Source organism: Pleurodeles waltl, chromosome 12 (assembly GCF_031143425.1).
Source record: "Pleurodeles waltl isolate 20211129_DDA chromosome 12, aPleWal1.hap1.20221129, whole genome shotgun sequence".
NCBI lineage: Eukaryota > Metazoa > Chordata > Amphibia > Caudata > Salamandridae > Pleurodeles > Pleurodeles waltl.
Genome location: NC_090451.1, coordinates 654,736,146 through 654,754,353, shown reverse-complemented (window position 1 = coordinate 654,754,353; position 18,208 = coordinate 654,736,146). Strand labels below are relative to the sequence as shown.

Genomic DNA, 18,208 nt, shown 5'->3' with positions numbered 1-18,208 from the left:
GTATGTACTTGTTCTGTGATAAAGGGTTGCTTCAAGCACTGATGCTTGGTTATACCTCTTCAGGTGGGAGACTGCTTCAGCTGCTTATAGTTTGCTGTAGGAAAGAGGAAACCTTAGGCTGCTGATAACCATGTGGTGACAGTTACTGTACACTGTTTAATTTCAATGACACATTTAAGTTTAAAAAAAATCCTAGACCTTTGGAATTGCCAGTGCTGATTTCTTATGATGAGTACCTGCACCATGTTGGCTTTCTTTGGAACAGAGTGTTAAGGCATCTTATTCTCTGCGTTAGTTTAGACAAGCTTATTTTTCACAAACTTGGCAAAGCTGGTTATTCTTCAACACCCTGCCTCAGGAGTTCTTGTATTAAATGCATGCTTGTGGTTAATTTCTTTGATTGCTGTAGCCTACTCTTATCAGCCTGCTGTCCTCTCTCCTTACAAAGGTGAATCACAGCCTGTGTTCACCTTCAGCCACAGCAACTTGCCATCAATGTCCGGTGGGCTTAAACCCGATCCAACATCTCGTAAGGATGGTTTAGTAGAGCTGGTCTGATGCAGACAAGGCTGATATCTGTTCACTGTAGATGTTTATTTTTTTAACTACTGTCATTTACCTGTAAGGGAACACGAGCACAGTTCTTGTTTTCCATAAATAAACATGAAGCCTTAGCACGTTTTCCAAAGTCCATATGGTTTTGCAAATTGCAGCAAACGTGCACAAATCCCAGAGGCCTGTACCCCTTTTTTCCTCCAACTGAATGTTTTTCCTGGTCAAGTTTCTTTACAAGTCCTTCCCCAAAAATGATATCTTAAAATGTGTATTCCAGATAGTTATTTGAGTACTATTTTGCCTATGCATGCATAGCTGAAGATTGGCGGGAATAAGTCTGTTCCATGCTGGTGGTTTGCATGTGTGGTTTGCACGCATGGGTGTTGGGCCAGACCTGGTGTTTTTCAAAGTAGTGTTTGGCTAAAGTGAGAATAAACATTTATGTTGTCCAACATAGTCTCTTAACGGACAGAGATAATGCTGCCCATTACACTTTGAATCCTGAGGTTACTTAAGAAACCTGGAATTATGAGTGGCATCTGTAATTGTGGGTACAATTTCAGCCCCCAGTGCTCTTTCAGGAATTAGTCATTTTTCTCTTTGAGAATTCGAATGTCCAGCATCCAAAACTTTCAGGTGAAATTCGCATCAAGTGATGGTGATCTCATGATTTTGATGGGGTGGTAGCTATTGTCAATATCCTCATCTAACTTAAGTGGCCCCTCTGTGTGAGGGCATAAGTAACTGCTGGGTGTTGCTTCATTACTTGTTGCAATAAAAATCCTTTTAGAGAGTCAGATAAAATTGTCCAGTTGGCACTTTGAACTTCTCAAAATGGGCTTCTAGTGGGATGACTGGTGGCCTGAGGGGCATAGTTGATTAGAGTGTGCGATCCTTTCACCCCCCCCCCCCCCCCCGCCCTTCATAATTGGGTCTGGGGGCCCTGGATCGGGTCTTATATTTTGGGGGTCTGTTTTTCTTGTACTGATTTCACTAAGATGTTTTAACTTGCTGTTTTTTTTAACTTTAATATATTTAGTGACCGGTTCACCAAAAAAGAAAAAAGTAGCAGATCTGCACACATAAGAGTACTCCTTGAATGGATGCCACATTTCTACGTTTTATAATTCCGACATTGCCATGCCAGTGTCAGGTATTCAGGTATACTGCTGACAATCAAACATCCAGACGACTAATACTTGCAAATCGTCTAACTAGTGCTAATTCCAAAGGGTAGCATTCCAAACCATAATTCTTTACCCACTTTGTCTCCCTAGGTAGAGGGCCTGATTCAGCAGACAAAGGAAGGGCAGGCATGGTGGCTGAGGACTTAATTACCTCTAATCTGTACGCCAGTCCCGTGAATATGTCTGTACTTCGGCAGGAAGTGTTGTCATGATTGACTGAGCCGTTGCTCAAACTTATCCTGCACTGGCAGGGCCTGTCATGATAGCTGGCCATCAAACCTTTGACAGGACCTGTCATGACAGCTGGCCATCAAACTTCTCCAAAGTGCTTTTTGTGTTTAATAAATACACTTCATTGCCAGTGCCGATGGAATAAAACTTGGCATTGCCAGTGTCCTTTTTTTTTTTTTTTTTTTAATGTTTACCCTTTATTATTATTTTTTATTATTTATTTTGTAGTGCTCTTTGGCTCTATAATCTGGCTTCGGACAACAAAAATTCAAAGTGAATAGACATTTCTTGTACCAGTAAGAATCTTATTATCCTATTTCCTGCATTAAAATGAAAAAGGGTTTTTATATATGATATATGTACACTGGTGTACAAAGAAAAACACATGAAGTTCCGATATCTAACACATTTTAAATTTAAAAACGTTATAACATGTACATGGCTGCTGCAATAACATGTTTCATTTCGTTACATACAATTATCCAAGAACAGAACTGTGGCTGCATCCTTGAATAGGACGAGTAATGCTCTGACCGCATGCATATCTTCTGTCCTGCTTCCTGCACCTTAAATCCTCCCCTCATATGTAGTGCACCCCAGTAGAGTTCTGTGGTCAGTACTCTTTCTCCGGTCCCTGGAGAAGATGGTGCTCTGCTTTCAATACAAGGCCCTTTACACTAAGAAACTATCTGATTAACTGGCCATAGTCTCCAGAAAACATTTGTAACCCACTGGAAGCCCAGGATGAGATTTATGCTGCTCCCGTTGAGTGAGTTGGAAGCCTTTGACAGGCTGTGTAGTGTCCTTTTGTCGTAAGTTGGATTTAATGTTCTGTCTTGGATATCCCTGTCAGTCGGTTGTTAAATGTACCAATAAAAGGGTGTTCATGCGCAAACCTTTGATGTACCTCCCCTTTTGTCTCTGGTCTTGCCAAATGTTTGTTATTTAATTGCACAAGGATCATGTGTTGCACAATTTAGTTAATGGTAAGGGTTCCTCGACCAGCGATAAATCCTCTCTGATGCGTTACTCTTTTGCTTAGCTGAGACGTTTTGCCTGAGTAGGATGAATAATGGAGGAACTTTACAGAACTTGCTGATTCAGTTCTCTCCTTGTCTTCAAGAGCAAGCAGAAGTTGTGTTAATCTTTCAAGCCTTGATGTAGATATTCAGAATTAATTTGGGTCTTCATCAATTGTTCACTGCCAGCCCTTTCCCTAGCACTGATTGGTGACTGATTATTAATTTTGAAGCATTGCCAGCCTTGTCTTATTTCGTTATATTAAAATGAAATTTGATTTGATGAATTTTGCACAGTATTTGCAGTAATAACCATGGTTCTTAGCATGTTTTTCCACATTTGTGTGCATTTGTCCATATTTATATTTTTGCTATTTTTATGTTTATATTTATTTTAGATTTTGTGAAAAATGAGACTGAAACTGGTGTAGTTCCACATTTATTTAATCTGTATATGTACTCCTACTTGAATCTCTGACAGTTTAATGATATGACCACCCGCCCATACATGATAAATTAAGTATTTTGAAAAAATGCACCTTGTGTATATCTACAGCTGTTTACGCCTCATTGGGAAACTTTATTTTTACCCATAACCTACTGTTAACAAATTGGATCTAGCCAAAGTAGTATACATCTATCATCCTAATGAGTTGTTGGTGCACAAAGAACTAACTTTACTTCTGAAAAATAATTGAGCATCATGCTGTTTATTACACTCAATTCTTTATCTCATGAAAGCATTCAGTACAGAACGGAAGTATTTATTAGGTCTTGTCTACAGACATCTTTTTGCTTTGTGTCTAAATGCTATTGTGTAAAATGCCACTGCTTAGGGTTAGGATAGCCGATTGCTTACCGTTTGTTGGTTTCTTTGTTAACTTAGTTTGCTTGCTTCGTACACAGTCTTCTTTTCTTTGTGTATTTTCCCTCTGCTGGAGCGTAGCATCTTTACTGTCCTTTTGTTGGAATGACTTGTATCCTGCTGCTGCTTGCAGGGAGGAACTACTTTTTTTGGAGCACATCTGTTTTCTTGCTCTTGTCCATGCCCTGCTTCCCTCTCGCATCCCTCTCTTGTGCTGTTTTGACTGTAGTAAAAGGTTTGACTAAAGAGTGGACTTTACTAAGCTGGGTTTCTTATCTTCCGTTATCCACATATTGTTTGAAAGTTCACACTTTGGCACACAAATGCAGCAGTTATGGCACCGGGGAAATTGCAGACGGCTGCTCTCACTCAGTAAGCCTTTGAGACGGAAGGTGTACTTAACGTGACTGAATAGGAGGTGTTGCTTTTTCTGGAGGCACATATACCTAATTCCTGGGCTACTTACTACAGAGCACCAAATGGCCGGAGACTTTGTTTCTGTTCAGAGTTGTGTGGAAAGTAAATGACAAGCGTTTTCTTCTACATTCTGACAGTTCCTTATTCACAGCCGTATACAGTTATATGTGTGTGTTTTTTTTTGTTTTTTTGTTTTTGTCATTCTGTTATCTTCAAATGGGTGACCTGGGTACACAGGCTCGGAGAAATGTACGTTAAATGACCAACTAGTCCTCTTATGTTTAGGCTGGATCATGTGCAACACATTTTTTTAAATTGCCATTTATAAAGACTGAACATATTGAGTTCATTGTTTTTGTTTTGAGATAATTGTTTACTTTTTTCCCAGGCCCCAAGGTTGTTTTACTGTTTGTTTTAGAATGCTTTACAAGCAAGCATTGACAAAGCTAATAGATTAGCACTTGCATTGTAAAGGTGAGACCTATTGGTTTTGCCAGTGCTTGTCTTCTACAGTTTTCCTAACTCTGGTAAAGCCGGTGGTCCTGGTTTTCATGTGATAACATTTGTGCAGGTAACAGATGAAAACCGCATTTGTGAATGGCTGTTTATGTGCTCTGGCATATTGAAGCCAGGCATATTAGTTTTGCCAGTGCTTGTTTTTATTTCTTTTCACTCAAACAAGGAAGAACTATATAGACACTGGATTGTTAAGCACAGTTACTATCAAAGCACTTTCCGAGGCACAACAGAGTTGCAGGAACACAGCAGTAAGCTAGTTGATACTCAGAAGTTCACAAGTGGGAGTCGTGCCTCGAAAAATGTTACCAGACATGCAGGTGTAGTGAAATGAATAATCTACTTGACCTAACTGTAATGTGCTTGACCCATGAATGCTTTTCAAATTGTGGGATCCTGGGCAAATACTTTATATCACTGATTTGCCTATTATTTGTTATCCCATACAAGAGCACCTTCAAATAACAAGCATGTCTGCTGTACAAATTTTTTTTTTTTGGTTTGATTTAATAGACAAAACTTTTTCTCTATGAATAATAAATGTAGGCCACATATAGGGTTAACATGACCCCTGACTTGTGTATTGGTTCACTAAAACCTTAGCCGTCCGTGCGGGGGCAGGAAGGTTTCTCAGTCCATGTTTAAAAACACTCACTTTTAATAAATATAATACTAAAACATGATGTGGGTAGCACACTGTCATTCACGGACCGATATTTTCCATTGAAATGCGCACAAACGTTCCCACTATCATTCAATTTCACTGATAAAACTTTGTAGCATACAAATGATAATGTGTGAAAGTCTGGTGTCAGCAAATGTCATTTGCACATCACCAAATAAAGTATTCTGATTTGTTTTGATTTTCCTAAAAGCTTTGCTTCCATCTCAGAATTGCAAGTGAAGTGCTTTGTTGACTACTGATCTATATTTTGAAATATTTGTACAGTTCATTTACATGCTGTTGTGTGCCCAATACGATTGGTGGACAGTTCAATTTACAAAATCCTCTAACTTTACTGTCAGAGAAAGTAAACCCTAACCTCCAGGATAAAATAGGCAGCAGTTTGTAAGAAGACACAAGCTGATATTTGACCTCTGTCTTTGAATGCACAGCAAATGTGACAATGTTGAAAATACAAGATTTAAAGGCATCTTTAGTGCTCATTTACTTTCTGAATAAACAGAACACCTGTTCTTTGCCAATTCTTCAGAACAGGCCAGTAGGCTGTAAATCTAGCCCATCCTGATCAAAAACTGACTTGCCATAGCAAGTGGGCAAGTAGACTTTTTGAGCTCTGTGAATAGGTTATAGGCATTTTGCACAGTGTATTTACTGACGTAGGCAAACCACAGCTGAGTGTATTTGTTTAAAAAAAATAAAGTTACAAATAAAAATCAAGTATTGATAATGCCAGCAGGTGCGGCTTACAACTGAAAGTGATTTTTCGGTTCGGTTACTGGTGACTCTTAGTACTCTGTACCTCATTGTGCATACACTCTGTCACTTTTATACTCATGCTTACACATTATTCATCCGCACACTAGGTGGATGCTACAAAGCAGGTACATAAAATTACAAGTACATACAAAATATACAAAATTGTAGTTGACAATCAATATGCAACCAATCCTCAGTAGATCTAACAAGGGTTTCATTACAAGACCTGAGACTTCCATTATGCATTTGTCTATTAATGCCACTCCAGGCAGCACTTGATAGACCCTTATGTTATAAACAAAGTCAATGTAGAATAGAACAATGGCAACACATAAATAGTCCATGCACGTTGAGATCTGCCTGTTTTTAAACATTGCTCCTTAGATAAATAGCACTTGTTCTTTATTGCTTACGTGATTACTGTTCATTGCCTTTTCTTCTGAATAACTCAATGATGTTAGGTTTCGCATACTTATGATTTAAATTGTTGTTAGGCTTTGTATAACATTATAATTTTAATTGTGTTAGGATTTGTAATTTAGTTTTCCAATTTATGGAAATGTTTTTCTTTTTTTCCTTCTCACCACGGTCTGCTCTTTTCGTTCCACTGAAATCTAAACCGTCCGCACCAACCGTTCATATTGTTTTAAAAATTGCAAACCAGCCACGCCCATGTCAGTTTCACTACTTTCTTTTCTTTTCCGTTTAACAATTGCAGACCAGCCACATCGGTGTAATTTTCTCTGACTCACTGTGGGCTGAATTCCTTTCTTTGAGCCGTTTGCGGCCTTCTGACCACCTGATCGGTCAGGGCGCTCCGCTCTTTGTTGTCCAGGCGGCCTATTCTTTTTCTTTTCAGCCGCTCGATGTGTAACACGGACATGACAACGCACATAGGCACATGTGAGGAAAGCGTTGGGCAGCGATATTTACCTTCCCAACGTGAGTTTGTGCACCATTTTGGTCTGGCCTATTTTACTGTTTATGGCCTATTTTGCGTTGGCAAATAGAGATGCCGTAACTGTCGGTACGAGGACAGTTGACAGTTACCGTATCTCTGGAGACTCCTGTGCGCCCGGCAACAGCCTTTTCAGCTTCGGTGTCTAAATTTCATTGTGAGCTAAGCTCAACATCCCTTCAAATTTTAAATTACGTAACCAGATTTATTTTATTGAGATCTAAGTCTATTGTGATTTATTAGTACAGTGTTTAATGAAAAAGACAACGGGTCTATTATGAGCTCTGAAGGGAAAATGAATGAGAACATTATTAGGAAACGATGTGTGATTGTGTATGTGAAACTACTGATCAGGTTCTATCTAGGAAAAGAGATAGTAGAGCCTCAAAGATCGAAAATGCAACAGCAGGTGAGACTGACCTAAATATGGGAGTCAAGGGATGCAAGAAAAAGAGAAAGACAAAACACCTTGAGGAAGGATCAGTTCCTTCTAAGTCACTGGGGGGGGTCTAAGCACCTCAAACAGCATGGATGCTCTAAGCACCTCAAACAGCATGGATGCTCTAAGCACCTCAAACAGCATGGATGCTCTAAGCACCTCAAACAGCTTGGATGCTCTAAGCACCTCAAACAGCTTGGATGGTCTAAGCACCTCAAACAGCTTGGATGGTCCAAGCACCTCAAACAGCTTGGATGGTCCAAGCACCTCAAACAGCTTGGATGGTCCAAGCACCTCAAACAGCTTGGATGGTCCAAGCACCTCAAACAGCTTGGATGGTCCAAGGACCTCAAACAGCTTGGATGGTCCAAGGACCTTGAAAAGGATGGGTGTCCAGTGCGAGAGGTGTCTGATGCAAGGCAGTAGATTTTGGTGGCCTTAATGCCTCAGAGGCCTTGGAAACTCAAGAAATTGAGTTTATGGAAGACCATGGTCAGGATATGGACATGCTTGATGAGTATACTCTGGATCTTGAAGAAGGATTTTCTGTTGATAATGATCTCCTTTTAGAAGATATCAATCCTTCTCCTAAAAATGTTATTAAGAATCCTCCGGGGGAGGAGATGTTTTCTCCCCATAACATTATACACCCCAGATGTGCCAAGTGGTGGCTGCTTGAGAATGTTGGTAATTGTATTAGGAAATGGATTAGATATCCTCTTGAGAAGGAGTGAGAATTTTAGTTAAGGCAGAATGTTTGAGGCCAGTGATACACAATAAAGTTTTCCTCACTCCAAACTTAGAGCCAGAGCTTATCATCATTTTGTATAAAAATGGGCTCACCATATTTTATTCTAGATTCAGATGTGAGCCAGAATGGTTGAGGTGTGCGCCTGGGTGTACAGGAGACTGGTGGCTTATGGCCAGAAATAGAGAAGTTACACCACATAAGCGGTTTAGAATTAACTGCTGGTCTATATGCACTCATGAATTTCAGTCACGGTCTGCAAGGCAGAACTATAATATTGAAGATGGACAATGTTTCTTCCGTGGCTTATATAAATCGTTTAGGGGGGGGGGGGATGTTTTTTGGAACTAAATCTTTGATCTGGCAGTTTTGGCCAAGAAGCTTTTGATGTTCTGCCTAGAACACAAAATCGGTTTACAGGCAGAGTATGTGCCTGGAAAGGCAAATGTCTTGTGGAGAGGAATTTAATATTTTAAAGGATTACAGTGATTGGAAGCTCAACAAGGAATGCTTCGGGAAAATATTCCAGTCTTGCGGCACCTTAAAGATAGACCTCTTTACGAGAAGACTGACATTTCAACTGAATAAATAGTACTGTTGGATGCCGGATCTAGGAGCTCTAGCTGTGAATGCTTTCCTTCAGAACTGGAATGGAGCAGATGCTTATGCGTTTCCTCCCTTTGCAATGATTTAGAGGGTCATTCAGAAAGTGAGGACGGAAGGATGCTTCCTTGTTCTAGTAACTCCGTTTTGGGTCTCACAGGTGTGGTTCCCAATGACTGATCGAGAGGAACATCCTCTGGTTCATTCAGGGACTTTGAGCCATCTTGCATGGAAGATATCAGGAGATCTTCAGAGAAGTCAGGTAATTTGGGAGGAGCTCCTTGAGTAATCTCGGGTCCCAGGAACCAGGTATAGGTACAGGTTAATCTGGAAGACCTGGGTATGTTGGTCCCTGATGAGAATTGGATCCAGTGGAGGCTCCTATTGTAGGGGTGGCAAACTTTCTGATTGAGCAATTTGATAGGGGTCTCAGTTACAAAACTATTACATGTTTTGATATGCAGAGTGCTTAAAGCATCAGATTGAGAAGACTGCCAAAACAGAGAGATCAAATTTTATGGAATGTTAATTTGGTACTGAGCAGGTTTTCTTCATGGCCAGGGAATAGATTTTTGGAGCTAAAGAAACTCTCTGTGAAACCAGAGACTTTATTTAGTCTGATCTCTTGTCAAAGAGTTTCAGATGTTAAAGCACTAGAGTTAAGTAACCGTATTTCTGACCCTTTCGGGTGCTTTTTGAAATAAGTAGAACTAAAATTATCGCGGATACAATCTTTTACCCAAAGATATGATTCATGAAAGAAAGTGTGTGTGGTGGATTGCATGAAGGGTTGTGGTTCTCATATAAATGAATTTCGCCCACATGGTACTAATCCACTGTTGATTTCCTTTGTCAACCCATTTCAAGCAATTTACTACTGCTACCATCGCTAGGTGGGTGAAATGCATTATGCAGGAAGCTAATACTGATTTGTCAAAGTTTTTTGTGCTCATTCTGTAAGAGGTGCAATGGCTTGTCAACCCTCTTTTGGAAAAAGAGGAAGATTAGAAGACATCTCAAAAGCTGCTGATTGGTCTAATGCTAACACATTTGCTGAATGTAATTGTAAACCAATTGAGCATATGTCTGGGGTTTGGAGGGCTACCAACATGCATAATGGTAGCCTCTGGTCTTGTAACGACCATTTGGGTTCATTTTTTAAAATTTTTTATTTTTATTTTTTATTTTTTTTATTAAAGGTTTTTCTGTATTGGTTTTTGTACAGTTTAAGTACTCTGTTGGAACTTAAGGAAAATTGATTATAATGACATTGTTTTTACTGAAAATGTTCTTTTTCATGATTGACTTATTTTCTAATTATATTTATCTTTACAGATAATAACTAATAGGTCAACTTCACAGAAATGTTTGCCTGAAGTATTGCATTTTGGTTTGAATGTCTCTTTAGTCTACAACGAGGAAGATAGGAGCAACGTTGGAGCAATGACTCACACATTTTAAAGAGGCAGATCTCTATGTGCGTGGAACACTTATGTGTTGCCACTGTTCTATTCTAGATTGACTTTGTATGTAATGGACTTTCAAGTGCTGCATGGAGTGGTATAAAATGATAAATGCATATTATTAACTTCTGTGGCTTTTAAAGAAATCCAGATTCTCTTGGAATTTAATTTGTCTATTGTCACGATGTAAATCTTTTACCCTGAAGGTTTGTCTGAGAGGGTAGCCAACACAAAACCTGTGCCAACCCCGTGGATTGCATGAATTTCCAACAGAACACCAGTCAAGCCTAAACACTTTTTCACTGACTTCTTACTGAATACAACTTAGGCCTACTGTTTTGAGCATAAACTTTCCCGTAATGTGGTTGTAAGGCATAGTATTATAAAATTAAAAATACGCAAAAACGTACTTTTGGCAAACCCTCTTCAACCGCTGGTAAGAGGGTCTACTAAGGAATGCAATTATTCTACTCCGAGTTGTCAGCCTAACCAACACCAAACATTCTTTCTACTATGGTAATCTGTGATGCCATGTAAGAAAATATCTGTCTGCGGGCTTTGACACAGTGTAGTAATAATCCACCCTTAATGGCCTACTGACTTTAGCTTGTACTTTTCACAGTAAGTCATGCCTACTGCCTTTTTCATATTTTTTGATGTAATAAACAGATGGCACTGTGGCATCTGGCATCATGTTTTCCAGAGAACCAATCTGTAATATCGCCTTTTTCATTGGCTTTCTACCATGAAACATCTCAGACCTATTATATGAAACCTAACCTTTCCCGCAAAGAAAAAAGCATCAGGCATACCGTCATGAAATTACAAATATGTGCAAAAAGACAATTGGCAAAAATATATACAACCCCCCCCTCTTCTATTCCCCCCCCCCCCCAAAAGGGCCTAACCACAACTATCTCAGTGAAATCTTTTGCCACAGGGTTTGTCATGTGGGGCTTAAGCATAATAGAATATCTTCCTTACTAAAGTAATCCCCAAGTTTCTGTGTAACACAATGCTTGCTAACAGGCTTTAAAACAGTGTATTAGGAATCTGCCCCTTAAAGGCCTATTAACTTTATAACACACAGTTTTCACAAGAAATAGGTTGTACTTACTGCCTTGTCGCAACCTTTCATAATCGGATCTGCCTGTGGCATCGTACATAACTCTTTTTCTATTGAACCATTTACGCTTATAGCTTGTTACATTGTCTTGTCAGAATAACCAACACAGTTTTACTTGACTGAGGTACAGCTTTCTCACAGGGCAACAGTCATAAAACTACAAATAAGTCTAGAATTACAACCGACAAAACTTCCAGTCCTCCTAAAAGGAATTAACAAGGATTCTGACAATGCTAGTTTTCTGCCCTCTGGTAGAAGGCAGTAACCAATAAGAATAATCTTGCCTGCTATAATCTGTTAGGTTTTTTTGTTACAAGGACTCTAGCTACAGGTGTTAATACAGGTATATTGTCTTTGTAACTGTTTTTATAATAAACAAATGAGCCATATGTCTTGACTTGATGCTTTCCCACTGAACCGATTCAGGTTGTAGCCTTTATTCATTGGCTTCTCACCATAGCCAGCTCAGTCCTGCTGTACTGAACATACTCTCCCACAAGACAACCATTTCCGTACGGTCATAACATTATAAATAAATACAAAATTACTGTTGGCAAAATGAACTCTGTCTTCAATGGGATTAGCAGGGATTTTCACTATGTAAATATCGAAATCCTCAGATTCGAAAGCTACCGTTAGCAAAATCCTTGTGGGCTCGGGTAATCCGTGAGATTGTGATACAACATACCTGTGTTCAGGTTTTACAACAGTGCAATAGCAATCCACTCTAACAAGTCTGACTATGAAATATGCTTTTCACAATAAGTAAATTGGTGATAATGCCTTGTTGCAAATCTTCATAGTAAAAGATCAGATATAGGGCATCTGACACATGGCACAGTTAACCTCCTGCTATTACTAATATGGGCTGAGGGTTGGTTTTTTTTAAACAAAATATCTACTCGTTGAAACGAATGGATGCATCACATATTTATTTGTACTGTACAATATTGCACATATCCATTGTAGGAATATTGAACTTGTAATTAATTACCCAGCAGATTTTCAGATGAGCAGTTCTAAAGATGTACTTTGGCTAAAAAGAAAATGGAATTCACCAAACTTTGCTAGAAGTACGGTTTTAAGGCCTACATCTGTAAACGATTTCTGCAAGGAATTGTGCCCCTAATGTATTTTAACGTTGCTCAGTGTAGTCTTGCTTCGATTACCCGTTTTTTCCTTTTAACATTTTGCCATGCATCAAACATTTTACTGAATGAAGCTGGAGAGAATCCTGAGAGAGAATCCCGAGGGGGAATTGACCTACAATTTAGCAGAACAATTTTTTTTTTTTGGAACACACAAACACCATTCTTACTGTCATGGGTTTGCATGTATTGGCATACAATTGGTAAGCCTTCTAGAAACATTATATAGATCCTCAAATTGTTAAATATTATATACATGTTCCTATGAACGCTCCCCCTAATAGTAAAGCAACCACATGTAAAAGTTCAAACAATTTATACATATGGATACCAAAGCCTTGCTTTAGTGGTAGACTATACTTTTTAACAGATCCATATTGTGTCATTGTAAACTAGTAGACAAAGTGTTGGGACAATTATGATTAACTCCTGCATCATAGTGGACAAAATGAAAATGAAAGCTTCCCCTTGACCCCAAACAATATGTTGTGGGTGATACGCCACATCCCTGTAGGTCTACTGTAATGAGCATAAGCTTTACAACAAGGCATAAAGTGTAATACAGACACTCCCCCCCCCCCCCCCCGCCAGCTGAAGAGCACACATCTACCCAGTAGAATGCTGTAGCTAATAAACTTTTGAGTGGGACCTTCTCCTTTCTCTCAGTAATGCTTCTGAGTACTGATTTTCTGTTGAACACAGGGTTTGTTACAGCTTCACTGCCAAGTCAGACCTACAACTGCCCAGACAATGTGCTAAAGTACCCACATTTGGGTTTCGATGGCTGTACCTTATTGGTCATTTGCTTTTCCCTCTCCCTTTCACGTGCAGCACAGTTATAAAGTGCAATTTTCTCCTTCATGTTACTGCTGTAGATGGCACCAACATGGGCCATGCAACTATGTTTTTTCCTGTTGATGATTAGATCACCATGAGCCGTCCAAACACTATTGCCAAATTTTGATGACCTGGTTGCTGAGGTCTTGCTATATGAGAGTGTTACTGAGAAGCATTGAGGGTCGAAGAGCAACATGGAGACTACTTACCACAAGTGGTGGTGGTTCAGAAGAGTGAAGTCCTTTTGTTTGTTGGTGTGATCACTTATTCACTACTTCTTCTCCTTGATTCACATTGAAGTTTCTCCTCCAATGCACATTTAAGAGAGAGGATAATCACTCTCTTTTCAGGGTAAAGGTAAACATACTTTTCTGGAGTCTCTTTAGTATGATACTTCACCAGCCCCAACACCACTGCTGCAGATCCTCAACACTGCTTACTAAACTGATGCTGCCCTCATTTAATCCAGTGCCTAAGTCCACATTGGGACTCATGAGATCACTAGTGCCCTTCTTAATTGCGGGAAGGAAAGTTCAAGCTTTTGGGATTTAACAGTCTTCAGTGCAGTTACTTAAGGATACAGTAGCTTTGCAGACTTCTCCTAAATCTCAATTAAAAAAAATTGTTCTTGTTCATGTCGGTAAAACTATGAATAACATTTAGGTTTTGCTCATCCACAATGTGCAGCTGTGAGTGCTATATATTAGTACGTTTGAAAGGCTCTCGAGTATTCAGTTGACTAAACGAGCAGGTCTGAAATACCCACCTGTCTTCTAAAACGCAACACACTTCTTAAACAGTCTTTAAGATAACACAAAAATATGGTGTCTGCAGTGAAGAAAATTGCAGATTTTGGGATCTGTCCTGCTGCATCATTCTGTCTTCCTCTGTCAATCTGTCCTTGTCTTTGGTAGACGCCCAATTTATACTTTACAGTAAATAAGATGCGATTCTTAGGCGCTCCAATGAATTGGCTAGAAAATGCACTGTATATATTGTTTGCAGTTGTGTATTGCAGTGTGCAAATAACATGGCCTTTTATAATTGTCTGGGGAATCCATTCATATTTTGGAAGATTTGGTGATATGATTTTTAGATGTTATCCAAATGAGAGATGTACCAGAAGGTATGGATGTCTTATAACTGAGGTATCTGATCAAGAATTCTAGTTGCAGATTCCTTACCTTAGTATTTCCCCCAGGCATCAGTTTGGATCTGGAGATTTTTCATCAAGCAGTACCCCTGCAGGCTGTCAGGTGGCATTGTTCTCCTCCACGTCCATCGTTGGCGTTGTGGTTGCCAGATAGGACGTTGCGGTAGTACATAGGAGCCACCTCTGCGCACTGACATCACATCTTTTCTTTCCACACCAGCCTATGCGCAAATCTGAAGAGAACTACCCCTACAGTCACTTTTTGACTGGACTTTTGACTTTTTGTTGAAGCTTTTTGACTTCTTGGTGCATCGAGGATGTTGTCACGGAAGACCGGCTTCATGCCCTGCGACTCCTGTCACCGGATGATGTCCGTGACAGATCCACACCTCGTGTCTGTGTTGTGTGGAATGTGAACACTACCCAAAGTTGTGCTCCGAGTACCCGGCTCTACATCGCTCAGTCTAGAGGAAGGTCCTGAGACATCTCGCGGACCCCTGACCATTCATCGTCGTCCCATTCAAAATCATCTGGACATTCGGTTAGGCATAAAAAAGTCAAAGAAGCACAAGTGTTCTTCAACTTCACCCCGTTGATCAGATGACTCGATGCGGGAGAAGGAGCATCACAGCTCTAGGCCTATGTTCTCTGAGCCTACTTTTGGGTTGGCTCCTGACCAAATTTTCAGGAACCGGAGCCACCCTTACCCAATTGAAGGAATTCTACGTGGCTATGCGCCTCCTCTTTGGGCAGGCCATCCCTGCCGAAGCACCCTCAGGCCCTGCAGGGGCCCCATTGGGTTCCGTGCCAGCTGTTTCGGCTCTGGAGGCACCCAGGGATACGCTTCTAGGTCCGAACCGGCATTAGTCATGCGATAGCAACCTTCCCCAAACGATTGCTTCGGCGTCAATGCTTTTGGTGCCGCCCGGACCTCCTAGTGGCATCAATCACATGCTTCTTGCCAACTCAAACACTGAGCCGGACTGGCGTCACTCAGCACCAATTCAGACTTCGGCAGGGACTTTGCTACCTAGATCAGATTGTGACTCCTACTCTTATTTGTAGGAGTTCATAAGAGTATGGAGGGGTCGCTGGACCCTTTAGAATACCAGCTTGCAGGCGCTATGGGGTGGGCTCAGGAACTGGGTGAAGCTAAGGGTCCGGACACCACCTCTGATGCTGGCATCCTTTCTTCTCCTACCATGGCTGCAGAGTAGGGGGCGTCTTATTCCATGGTGGTGCGAAGAGTGGCCGAGGAGTTGGATCTCGAGCTGCCTTCAGTGGCTGTCGGAACTGACCTCCTGACTGAGGTGCTTCAGTCTGGGTCTTCCATGTTGGAACGTCTTTTGCCCTTCAATGAAGCACTCACTGATGTCCTGCTGGGGACTTGGTCCAAGAGCCCACCGCCATAGGTCTGTGCCTAACGACCTGGCATTCCTGACCCAACCCCTAATCCCGAAAGCTTGGTTATCCAAGCCTCAACATCTCATTGTACGTTCTCTTCCGCACCCCCGGATAGGGAATGCAAGAGAGGCTGGTTCACCTTGGGAAGAGGCTCTTTTCTTCCTCCTGCCTGACATTGTGGTCAGTGACCACTGCATGCCTTTTGGACCGCGATACCCATACTTTAGGGGACACACTTGCGCAAGTGCTGTCACAGGTCCCGGATGAGGCCCATGTCGTTCTCTTCCCAGCTATTGCTGACAGGAGAGACCCAGCTAAATTCACAATTTAATGTGGGCTGGATACGACTGACTCTCTGGGCAGATCGGTTGCTTCAACAATGGCCTTGAGGTGCCACACTTGGTTGAAGACATCTGGCTTTTCAGAGGATGTCCCAATCCACTCTGAATATGCCCTTTGATGGTACTAGTCTCCACGTTGATACGGAAGCCAGTGGTCTAGCAAGTCCTCCACCCTCCTCAGTTATACCTTCCAAGCCTTCCTAGTCTGACGCTTCACCACCAGTTGGAGGCAGGGTTCACATCGCCTGTCCTGCTGGCACACCACTATATTAGACAGGTGGGTTTTACAAAAAGTCAGAAGGGGCTACTCCCTCCCCTTCGAGACTACCTCTCTATCTATGCCACAATCCTATGATCAGGTGACGTAGGATCACCTGGCAACTCTCCATGAGAAGGTTGCAGCTCTCTTGGTCGAGGGAGCCATAGAGGTGGTCCCTGTGCCAGGAGCAGGTCGTGATTGTTATTCCCGCTACTTCTTGGTGCCCAAAAAGGACAAGGGCCTGGATCCTATCATGGACCTCTGGTCCCTCAATCTCTTCCTCCAGAAAGGAGCAGTTCAAAATGCTGACTCTGGCTGAGGTCCTTTCTGCCCGGGACCCAGGAGACTGGATGGTAGCTTTGGACTTGCATGATGCATATTTTCATATCCCCAGCCTGCCTGCCCACAGACGTCACTTGCAGTTCGTGGTAGGTTCTGAGTCTTTTCAATTTATTGTGCTCCCCTTTGGTCTTACCAGCGTCCGTCGGGTGTTCACCAAAGTGATGACATTGGTTGTAGCTCATCTGCAGAGAGAGGGGTTTCAGTCTTCCCCTACCTCAATGACTGGCTGTTGAAGGCAGGCTTGCCTTAGGCTGTCTTCTCCCACCTCCAGACTACGGCAGACCTCCTGCATTCGGTGGGGTTCAATATAAATGTGTAGAAGTCACATCTCTCGGATGCTCCCTTTCATCTGAGCTGTTCTGGACATGGTGCAGTTTCAGGCCTATCCTCCCGAGCAACAAGTCCAATATATTCAGGCTATGATACTGATGTTTCATCCTCCATCCTGGATTTCAGTGAGAATGACTCTGCGGCTGCTGGGCCTCATGGCCTCCTGCTACCGGCTGGAGACGCATGCTAGGTGACATATGCAGGCTCTGCAGTGGGACCTGAAGTTCCAGTGGGTTCAGCTTCGGGGGACTAACTCCAACATGGTTCAGATCTCGCAGGGGACTTCAAAGATCTGCAGTGGTGGCTGATGAACCACAATGGGGTCAGAAACAGATCCCTCTCCCTTCCCCAACCAGATCTGACAGTAGTGACAGATGTGTCATCCCTGGGACGGGACAGCCACATGGGAGAGACGGAGAACAGAGGCGTCTGGCCTCCGGTGGGGTCAGAGCTTCATATCAATCTTTTGGAGCTCAGAGTGATCAGGCTAGCATTGAAAGCATTTCTTACCTCTCTCAAAGGGAAAGTGGTGCAGGTGTTCAGACACTACTGCCATGTCGTACTGCAACAAGCAGGGTGGGCTGGGGTTGTGGACCTTTTGTCAGGAGGCTCTGCGTAGTTTAAAATCTGTTGGCCTCTCTGAATGCCAGAGCAGACTCACTCATTTGTCAATGTCTGGTCGATTACTAATGACTTCTCTATCCGGAGGTGGTGCAAGGTCTCTTTCAGCAGTGGGGAGAGCCTTGATTATATCTGTTTCCTGTGCAGGGAACACGCAATGTCAGCTGTTTTGCGCATTAGAGTTTCAAAGTTGGCACTCGCTCGG

The 18,208-nt window shown here is 41.8% G+C and overlaps 1 protein-coding gene across 2 annotated transcripts in view; it reads left to right on the top strand.

Moving 5' to 3' along the window:
* Positions 1–18,208, top strand: part of SNX27 (sorting nexin 27) — a 159,754-nt gene that overhangs the window by 27,105 nt on the left and 114,441 nt on the right. The window lies entirely within an intron of this gene.